The sequence below is a fragment of the Grus americana genome, chromosome 11 (genome assembly GCF_028858705.1).
Source record: "Grus americana isolate bGruAme1 chromosome 11, bGruAme1.mat, whole genome shotgun sequence".
Lineage (NCBI taxonomy): Eukaryota > Metazoa > Chordata > Aves > Gruiformes > Gruidae > Grus > Grus americana.
In genome coordinates this window covers 10655421-10664369 of record NC_072862.1, presented here as the reverse complement: position 1 = coordinate 10664369, position 8949 = coordinate 10655421, and the positions used below count along the sequence as shown (strand labels likewise).

Sequence of the window (8949 nt, the reverse complement as noted above, 5' to 3'; positions counted from 1 at the left end):
CGGGAAGCCGTTGTCAAACGGGAATTGCAGAGCGATCGGGGCAGAATCGCTTCTGATCTGCTCTGGGACGCACTCCGCTGCCAGAAAACGCTATGTTCCCACTTGTCTTTATCTCGAAGAGTTGAAATACTCAGAGGCAGGGAGAAGATTGAGGGAGACAGGCCATAATTACATTCTCCTTTCTCGTATCATTAAGTATGAACAAAGGAACAACTGCCATGCATATCCCCTGCACCGAGGTGCTCCTGCAAACGCACAGAGCTGAACTTCGCCAGCCATCTTCCTGTTTCATCGGCACATTAAAGATTGCTCAGAGTGACAAGAGAAATAAACTCCACAAAATCTGAAGAAGGACCTGATTGAGCTCAGCCAGACAGGAGGCTTGGTTAATAATTCAAAATGATGCTTTGAACACTAAATGGTCTTTTAGGTTTCTCTAAGCCGTGGTATAAATCTAGGCTGAATCTTTCTCAACAGGTTTGCGTTAGCTGTGACTCAGGAAAGTCAGTCGCTTTAAGGGGTGTGAAGAAAGCGAGGAAACAGGGTTTTTTCTGCACGTTGCCTCTGGTTTCTTGCTGACTGCAAATTAAACCTCAAGGAACTGACATCGCTGCCGTGCGTTCGAAAGGGAACCCCCGAACACACACAAGAGCAGATAACGTGGAACAGCAGTGCAGAGACCGAGCGGCTTTGAGCTGACATCAGAATCGAAATGTGTGGGTTTGGGATGCATTCCTGGCTGTCGTTTTTTGGTTTCTCAGTGTGCTGAAGCGAAGGAAAGACAAGCCCCTTCCCCAAGGCAGTCTGAATTCCAGTATAAGGTGAAACATGGCAGATGAATACCTCCAACAGGAGGGACCATGCGGTACCATGCTGGTTTCCACGCCCCAGCCCTCTCCGCAGATGTTTCTGGAGAGCACCGCCCAGCTGTGCTGGGGAGATACGGAAACCCACCGACACATCTGTTTGAAACGGTGACAGGGGACAACGCTGGCAGAACGACTGCTGGCAGACTCGACTGAAGATGGGTTGTAAAAGATGCTGATGGAGAAGACAAGAAATGTGTTTGATGCAAAGGAGGAGAAGGAAGACTGAGAAGCTCATAGAAAAGTAGAGCAGTGGAAATGATGAGCCAGGAAAGTGGCAGAGTTTATTCTGGACAAGAGCGAAACAAGATTGCATCCATAGAAGCTAGAAAAAGAGCTGGTGCGGTTGAGCTACAGAATGAAGGAAGGACTGGTTATGTGATTCAGCAGGGAGAGGGTAAGGAAAGGTTGGATCTTTCCTAGATGTGAAAGGAAAATGTGACTCTCAAGGCCACTGATGCAATTACCAGAGTCATTGAGAAAAAGTAGCAAGAGGTCAGGGAAAGCAGCATCCTTTTTCAAGGCTAAATGATGCAAAACTGCACACTCTGAGAAACATTTCTCACAGTTCAGGAATCTTTTGTAAACACAATTAGCCACAGATTTGATTGTGAGAAGAAAGACAGCTGATGCCTTGCGGAAAATGCACAAAGAATGGTTCAGAGGGAGTAAGGCCAATATCAGAAATACAAGGATAAATCAAGTAGTAGGGCTGTAGCTGTCAGGACAGGCAAAGTTTACGTAAAACCAGATATGTTAACGTCGTTGAGACATTGCACTGCAGCATATGGTAATGTCTCCAGAGGCAAAAGGTAAAACTAGACCCCTTGAAGCAGGCTCTGCTCTTCTGCAAGAATTGGTGTAAGGCTTAAATAAAAGCAAAGCAGAGCCAGCACACAAAAACAAGCCACACAGGCTTGTGTTCGAGAGATGCTATTTATTCAAGGGCTAATTACAGAAGGCAAGAGGCTTCTTAATCCGACAGTGTAAAGGGAGAAAAGGTTCCTATAAGAAGAATGGACAAATGACAAGGAAATTACCTGTCTTGTGTAAATTCTTCTGCCCTTTACCATCTTCCTGCTTCTCCCATTGCTCTTCAGGTTCTGTGGATAACCGACGTCCACGCATCAAACTTGGAACACCTTCCTCTCAGTAGCAGTTACACAGGTGGCCCTAGTGCAGTCCACAGAAGGCGTTTGGTGCAGATTTCCATGAACGCGGTTGTGATAAAGGGTCTACAGGCTCTTGAAAACTTGTCAGCGTTTTCCCCCGGGTTGGGTCTGGTTGCCGGACCGCCTGCGGGCACATGAGTGGGAGGCATTTCCCTATGTAAATTAATCTCTAATCCTCTGCTTACGTGACGCTGTGTGCTGTGTGTGACGCAGCGTAATGAAGCACTGGACTATCCTAAAATGAATGTACAAGATTTCGTCCATTCGTAGATGCATTGTGCAACAAGAGGCGATTATTTCTGATGTTGCAGTATGTTTGCAGGTCCTGATTATACAAACCAAGAACGGTGGCCTCAGCACTTGCTCCCTTCAACTAACCCATCCTGCTGACATCGTCTTTCCTGCCGTCTTAGTTTAAGACACTATCAGGTAAGCTCCTTTTGGCAGTAACCTTGTCTCACCATCTGTGAAGAACCACGCACACCGGTCACCCTCTCCTACTCCAGACCCAGGCTGTGAGTGCATGGTCCTACACCCACTAGGTCATCTACCTCTGCCTATCCATGTCACCTGAAGGCCAGGGCTGCCCTGCTTTTTGGGGGGCAGCTGCTTTGACACCATTTGATCTACCGGTGTCTGCCCGGCCAATGTCGCCGAGGCAACGCGGTCCCTGGGGAAGTGGGATGTGTTGCCGTAGCAACGCGATGCTCTCAGCTGCAGCTGCTGCCTCCTTCCATTGATACCATGGAGGGAAAATTTGGGGTTGCTGGAAGCACCGAGTCCTACTGGGGATGAAAAGTCAGGGTGGCCAAAGGATCGTGGCAAGGACGGATACAAATGTGTATTTGTAACTCTCGCTGTAAAGCGGTTGCATATTAAAGGCTCAGGCTGCTGCAGCAGCAGCTTTACCAGTGCCCGCACCAATGCACTGCACTGAATGAAATTATTTATGTCACATTCCTTTATTGCTCATGATCACATGTTTTGCTTTATAGTTAAATTATGAATAATCTGAGCAGGATACATTTTAATGATGCTTTCACTCCTATTCTGGATTTATTGATTCAGCAGGTTCTTTCAATACACTCTCTGACAGTTGGGCTAATGTAACGAGTATTTTTAAATAACAGAACAGTGAAAGGAAGAAGAGGGAAAATATTTGACCGTCCGTAGAAACTGATGACAGCTGCTTTTCCAGAAAGTGGGGGAAATATTGTATCACTCTCCTCTGACCTTCACAGAAAAAAGTTAAAGGCTGTTGTAGCTCTTTTACAGCAGAAGTTTCCTATTGCTCCAAGGCAAAGATTTATTATTTGTACATTAGTAATTTCCACTAGTTAGCAAGGACAGGACCCTGCTATGTCAGGTATCCCCAAACCAAGAGAGAGCTCTTCTAGACCTTCTGAGGTACCGAGGAAAGGTGGGAAAGGGATGGATCATAAAGGCACTGCCAAGAAACGATGGAGTCCACGAGCCCCTTGGAGCTGCAGAGTCATTCCTGGACAGGACCTGTGCCTGGTACGCATCCTTGGACCTGTAGGTCTTCTCCTGAAGCTGTAACACACAAATACTAGGGCAGCAAATCTTGTAAAGCTTTCATAACTTTTTTTTTTAAATAACTCCCTTTGAAAACAGATTCTATCCATGGAAATGCTCAAAATATGAACCTACGGGGAGCTTCCTGTGTACGGAAGGACTTTTCCACTTCATGCTAGGATCTAGCATGGTGGGGTTGTGTTTCTAGCACAGCTCCTGTGTGCACTGCCCCAGCATAAGCTCGTAAGGCCGACTGAAGGAGCAGGAGGAAGCACTGCAAAGGTGGAGTTGCTTACGGAGCAAAGTGTACAGTAACGACATGATGAACTGCCACTGTTCAAGATTTTGCAAAAGCAAAACATCAAATCTTTTGTAAACTTGGAATTTCTACAGTATAAATAAATAAATATGAAAATAACTCGTCATCACTGTAAAAGTAGATAAAAACAGTTCTTTATTAAATAGCTTTTAGTGATATAACGGATTGTAATAAAGAGGCTTCTGTTATTAAAAAATACTGTTGCATAATTAAAGAAAATTAGAATAATGCCTGACTGCAGAAGTACAATCCTTCATACTATTTGAATATTTATTGAATATTTATTGGTTCACAATTGCTTGTATGCTCTGAGGAAAGGTAATAGAGATTGAAAATATTTTGCAGGTGTTCACAGGATGACTTGAAAAAAGGTTAATATTTTTGAACCGCAAGGCATTGGAAGGGTTTCTGGAGCCATTTGGAACACTGAAATCTACAGATACCGCTGCATATCACAAAACAGTAAGTGTAGGGAGATCCCTGTGTTTTCGCCATCAGCCTCACCTACTGGCTGGCCTGGTATTATCAATAAGAGATCTTAATAACTATGCATGGAAAAAACCTTTAAAGATTTAGAGATAAATATTGCCAGCACGGCTGCGAGGAATCTAAAGATCTGTCTGTACGGACACTAGATGTCAATGGAGAGACACTTCAAACCGCTGCAACAAAAGGCTGTGCCACTGCATTCTCTAAAACCAGATTCTTCTTTTCCTGTTTTTCTAATACAACACTTTTGGGCTGATAGCCCTGGAAATTAAAGTCACAAAAAAACCTCAGGAGAGGCACCGTACATGGAACACCCATCCAATTATTTTCTGATACAGACATGATTTAGTCGTAGTTGAAGGCAGCAAGCGTTCTTCAGCCCTACAAACCAATTACTTTTTTGCTGACACTGACAATGAGGGACCTAACCATGGTGAGGTGGGCTTATAATCCTCTGTCCTGGATGCTGACACCACCTGTGTCCTTGAATGCAGGCATCCAAGCTGCAGCTAAACACCAAATATTTTCATAGAATGTAAGAACCTATACTAAATCGGAAAAAATAGCCTAGAAGTAAGAAGTTTCGCATTGCCATTATCCTCCCTGGAGATGTATAATCCTCTATCAACATTTTTATAACGTATGCTAAAGCACAGCATGTGAAGAATGACAGAAAAATGCAATTGGAGCTGCTTGCTGATTTTCTCTGAAAACTGAAAACTGGTTAACTGAGCAGCATGCTGTGCTATAAGTTTAATTAAAACAAGTGCTAACAGCTGTAATAGAGCTCACAGAAGGCTTTCCAGAGCAAAATATAAAATGTTGGGGATTTGGTGGATAAAGCTCATTTATTACTGTTGTAATTTACATTTAATACTGCAATTTCAGTACTGGGAATTAGCCAACACACTGTGCTGAGCTGGAAGGACTGGTACAACGTGCTCCTCAGGTAGCATCCATCGTAGCACTGCCCCGCATACGGCGGTTCTGCGCGTGCGGTGGATCCATGGGCACCAAAGGGCAGGGGCAGGGACGTAAACGCTGGGAACAGTGAAATGGTTTAATGGCTTTTTTCTTGCGGTTACCATAAAACGAGGCCAAAGAGCAAAGACGCGGTGACTTCTGACTCGGTGAGGGATCAAGTGCTGCAAGAGGAGGGGGAGAGACACAAGCTCAGTCTGGAAGGGGGCTCAAAGTGCCCCAGGGGGGAGATAAGCAAGATGGGGCAAGGGATAAGGTGATGCATTTGGGGTAAACCTCAGAGGTGAAGTTTTGGGAATGGCAACGGTTATTTGACAGAAAGCTAGTACAGATGTATGATGAAGGGGAAACCGCCCAGGTGTGAGAAAAGGTCAATAACAATCAACGGACAAAGGTGACAACGGAAGATGTGAAACCAGGAGCTGCAGCGCTAGCGACAGAGCGATACGTAGTGTCTGGAGCGCTCCAGGGCAGGTGGCAGGTAGCGCAGGTCGGGACCATGGGGAAATGCTGATAACCTGCACTGCCTCAGGCGGAAACGTGAGAAGACAGGGAGGGACAGGACAAGTGTGTACAGACAGTAAAAGCCAATCCCAGATTTGCAAGCAAGGGCTCAAGGAAGAAAGGAATTTCAGAGCTCTTTGTGGGACACACCTCTTAACTGCAACAATCTTTTGTTTGAACAGGGTCTGCTGGAAAACATAGAAATTGATATTTCACATTCAGATTAGTCTTTGAACAATGTACAGGCAGGTTAATTTGCTGTCTTCTCTTGAAAGAAAACTATCTAAAAATCTTTTACCTTTATTCAGCAGCAATGCCCATGAGCTGTAACCCAGACGTAGCCATTCCAGCAGTGTCAGGGCTATGCAGAGTGACTGGCTACCACGGGACATGCACAAAGGTCTGCTCCCACCAGCTCCCTCTGCTCAGAATTCATCCGACCTCACCAGAGAGGTTCTTCATATAACATTGACAGCGCCAAGGACAGAAAATAAAGTACAACCAAAGCAGGTACGGTTTTCACTTTGTATTCAAGAGAACCAAATGATTAGCTAAGTTCTTACACGAATATCCCCTGCTTACACATCAGAGCGCAGGTGCTGAGGGCTTCTCTGACATGGAAACCACAAACTTTACATCTGCTATGTAGTGTTGCTCAGTGTAGTTTAAACAACATGGGCTTGATGGACTAAGGTAGAGGCAGAGTAAGATATTTCAACTGACACCAGTATTTATGTACATTTATTCAAGAGGCTGATTCTTTGTCCTGTCTTTGTACTAGAGATAGACAGTCCCATATCATTTATCGAAATACACAGTACTCAAGCTACTCACTCTAAAAGCAAACAAGAAAAATATATACTGAACCTTGCTTACTGCTGTAAAGAGACTGGCTTGTTAGAGTACCAAAGCTTTGGTTTCTGAGGTTTAGTACTTTCCTACGAAGAAAACCAAACAGAAGCAGGAGAAGCAGTTTTATCCTGTGCGATGTTCTGAAGGATCTCTGCATCCTGATAGCTAAGCCCAGGATCACTCTGTCTTTTGTTAGCATTACTTCCTCTGCTAAAACTAAAACGCAGAAGTTTTGTGTACATTATTGTTGTGGTTTAACCCCAGCTGGTAAGTAAGCACCACTGCCCCGTGGGGTGGGGAGGAGAATGGAAAAAAAACTTGTGGGTTGAGATAAAAGCAGTTTAATAGGATAACAATAACAACAATAAGTAGTAGTAGTAGTAGAAGAAGAAGAAATAGCAGTAGTAGTAGTAATAGTGTTTATATATATACACATATATAGAAAAACCCAAACAAGTGATGTACAAATGCAATTGCTCACCACCTGTGGGGAAAACTCTCTGATGCCCAGTCTGTTTCCAAGCAGTGATCCTGCCTCCTGGCTCGCTTCCCCAGTTCTATACGGAGCATGGTATGGAATATCCCTTTGGCCAGTCTGGGTCAGCTGTCCTGGCTGTGCTCTCCCAGCTTCTTGTGCACCTGGCAGTGTGTGGGAAGCTGAAAAGTCCTTGACTTAGTGTAAGCACTACAACTACCTAGCAACAACTAAAAACGTCAATGTGTTATCAACATTATTCTCACATGAAATCCAAAACACAGCACTATACCAGCTACTAGAAAGAAAATTAACTCTATCCCAGCCAAAACCAGGACAATTATACACAAAGTTATATGATGTACATGTACATTTACAGTGACAGGAGAAAGCAGTAGGTAGAAAAACAAAACCCCCAAATTTTGAACATTAAACAGCAAATTTCAAATGCGAACTTCAGCATACGTTTTTTACAATGAGGGTGATCAACCACTGGAGAAACAGACCAAGGCAAGTGGGATTTTTTTCATCTTTTTATGTCTTAAAAGGAAGACTGGATACCTTCAGTTCATTATGATACGGCAGCCAAAAATCCCCAAGGAAATGCGGTAGAGAACAAAACAGACAGCATCGTTTTTCTGCTGAGTAAAACCGCGGTCAGCCCACATTTTGGGATGTGGAGACCAGACCTGCACACGGTGCTCATGAAAGGCGTAGCAAAGTTGAGAAGGTACAGAAAAGAGCATTTAACGTGGTCCTGGGGATGACGCAGCTGCCTTTGGAGGAGAGACTGGCAAGACTGTGAGGCCTTCATTTGGAGCAGGCTGAAGCAAGTTAAGATCAAGGTTTGCAAAATCACAAAGTAGCAAATAAAACACATGCAGAAGCATCATTCACTGAATCCTGCAATATCAGGGGGCATTTCGTAAATCTGGGAAGAGTGTTTCAAAACTGAGGAAAGAGAAGCGCTGCTTTACCTAAGAGATATTTAACTTCTGGAAACTCGCTGCTGTTAGACACCGTGTAAGCACGCTGCACTTGCAGGTCCAAAACCAGATGAGAGAGTTATAAGCAGCAGTCCTTGGACTGGAAACGGAGAGAAATAGCTGGGGATGACTCTGACATCCCTAACAGAACAACTGGAGATGCCAGAGGGCTACATGGGGACCAGGCTGCAGACAGTAGCCAGGCTTACGTGCTCTCCCCGGGCAGAATCTCCCCTTGTCCTGCTTGAGACAGCAGACAGGGACAAACCCTGGTCACTGGCTTCAGCACACAGGGGGATGTGGAAAACGTCCTGTCGTGAGGTTTACAGCATTTTGCATAAGAGTATTAAACAGTTCTGCTGGTCTTCAACTCTACAGCTCCACGATGTTGGATGGAGGGGCTTTAAAAATCTGCAGTGAACTGCAGTAGTTACCAGGCAGGAAACACAGGAAAATGGCAAGCAACCCTGATTACTCCATCACAAATACAATGTCTGACTTGCTCTGTTTTAATACGCTTTCATACCTATCAGTGTGGTCTTTAAATTATTTAATATTTGCTTATAGCTTCTTAATATGAATAGCAGCGGTATAGGACAAAAATAGTACCTATGGTGTTAAGATGCTCCGGACTCTGATTGGATTAATTTGTGAAGCTTAAAGTGGGCCAGAGCAAAGGTTCCCCAAACTTAACAACCAGCCCCAACAACGGGCAGTAGTAGGCGACAGGACAGACAGCGTAAGAAACAGGGCACCTATCAACGATCCT

The 8949-nt window shown here is 44.5% G+C and overlaps 1 long non-coding RNA gene across 4 annotated transcripts; it reads right to left on the bottom strand.

Annotated features, from left to right (window-relative positions):
* Positions 1-3651: 3651 nt before the first annotated feature.
* On the bottom strand, positions 3652-7363 carry LOC129211235 (uncharacterized). 4 transcript variants are annotated; one of them, XR_008578791.1, is made up of 4 exons: positions 7204-7363; positions 6166-6323; positions 6018-6055; positions 3652-5527 (listed from the first exon to the last, which is right to left on the bottom strand). It is a non-coding gene; the product is annotated as an uncharacterized LOC129211235 (long non-coding RNA). The 4 variants fall into 4 exon arrangements; XR_008578792.1 differs by having other exon boundaries at positions 6018-6052; XR_008578789.1 differs by lacking the exon at positions 6166-6323 and having other exon boundaries at positions 7201-7363.
* Between the last annotated feature and the right edge of the window lie 1586 nt (positions 7364-8949).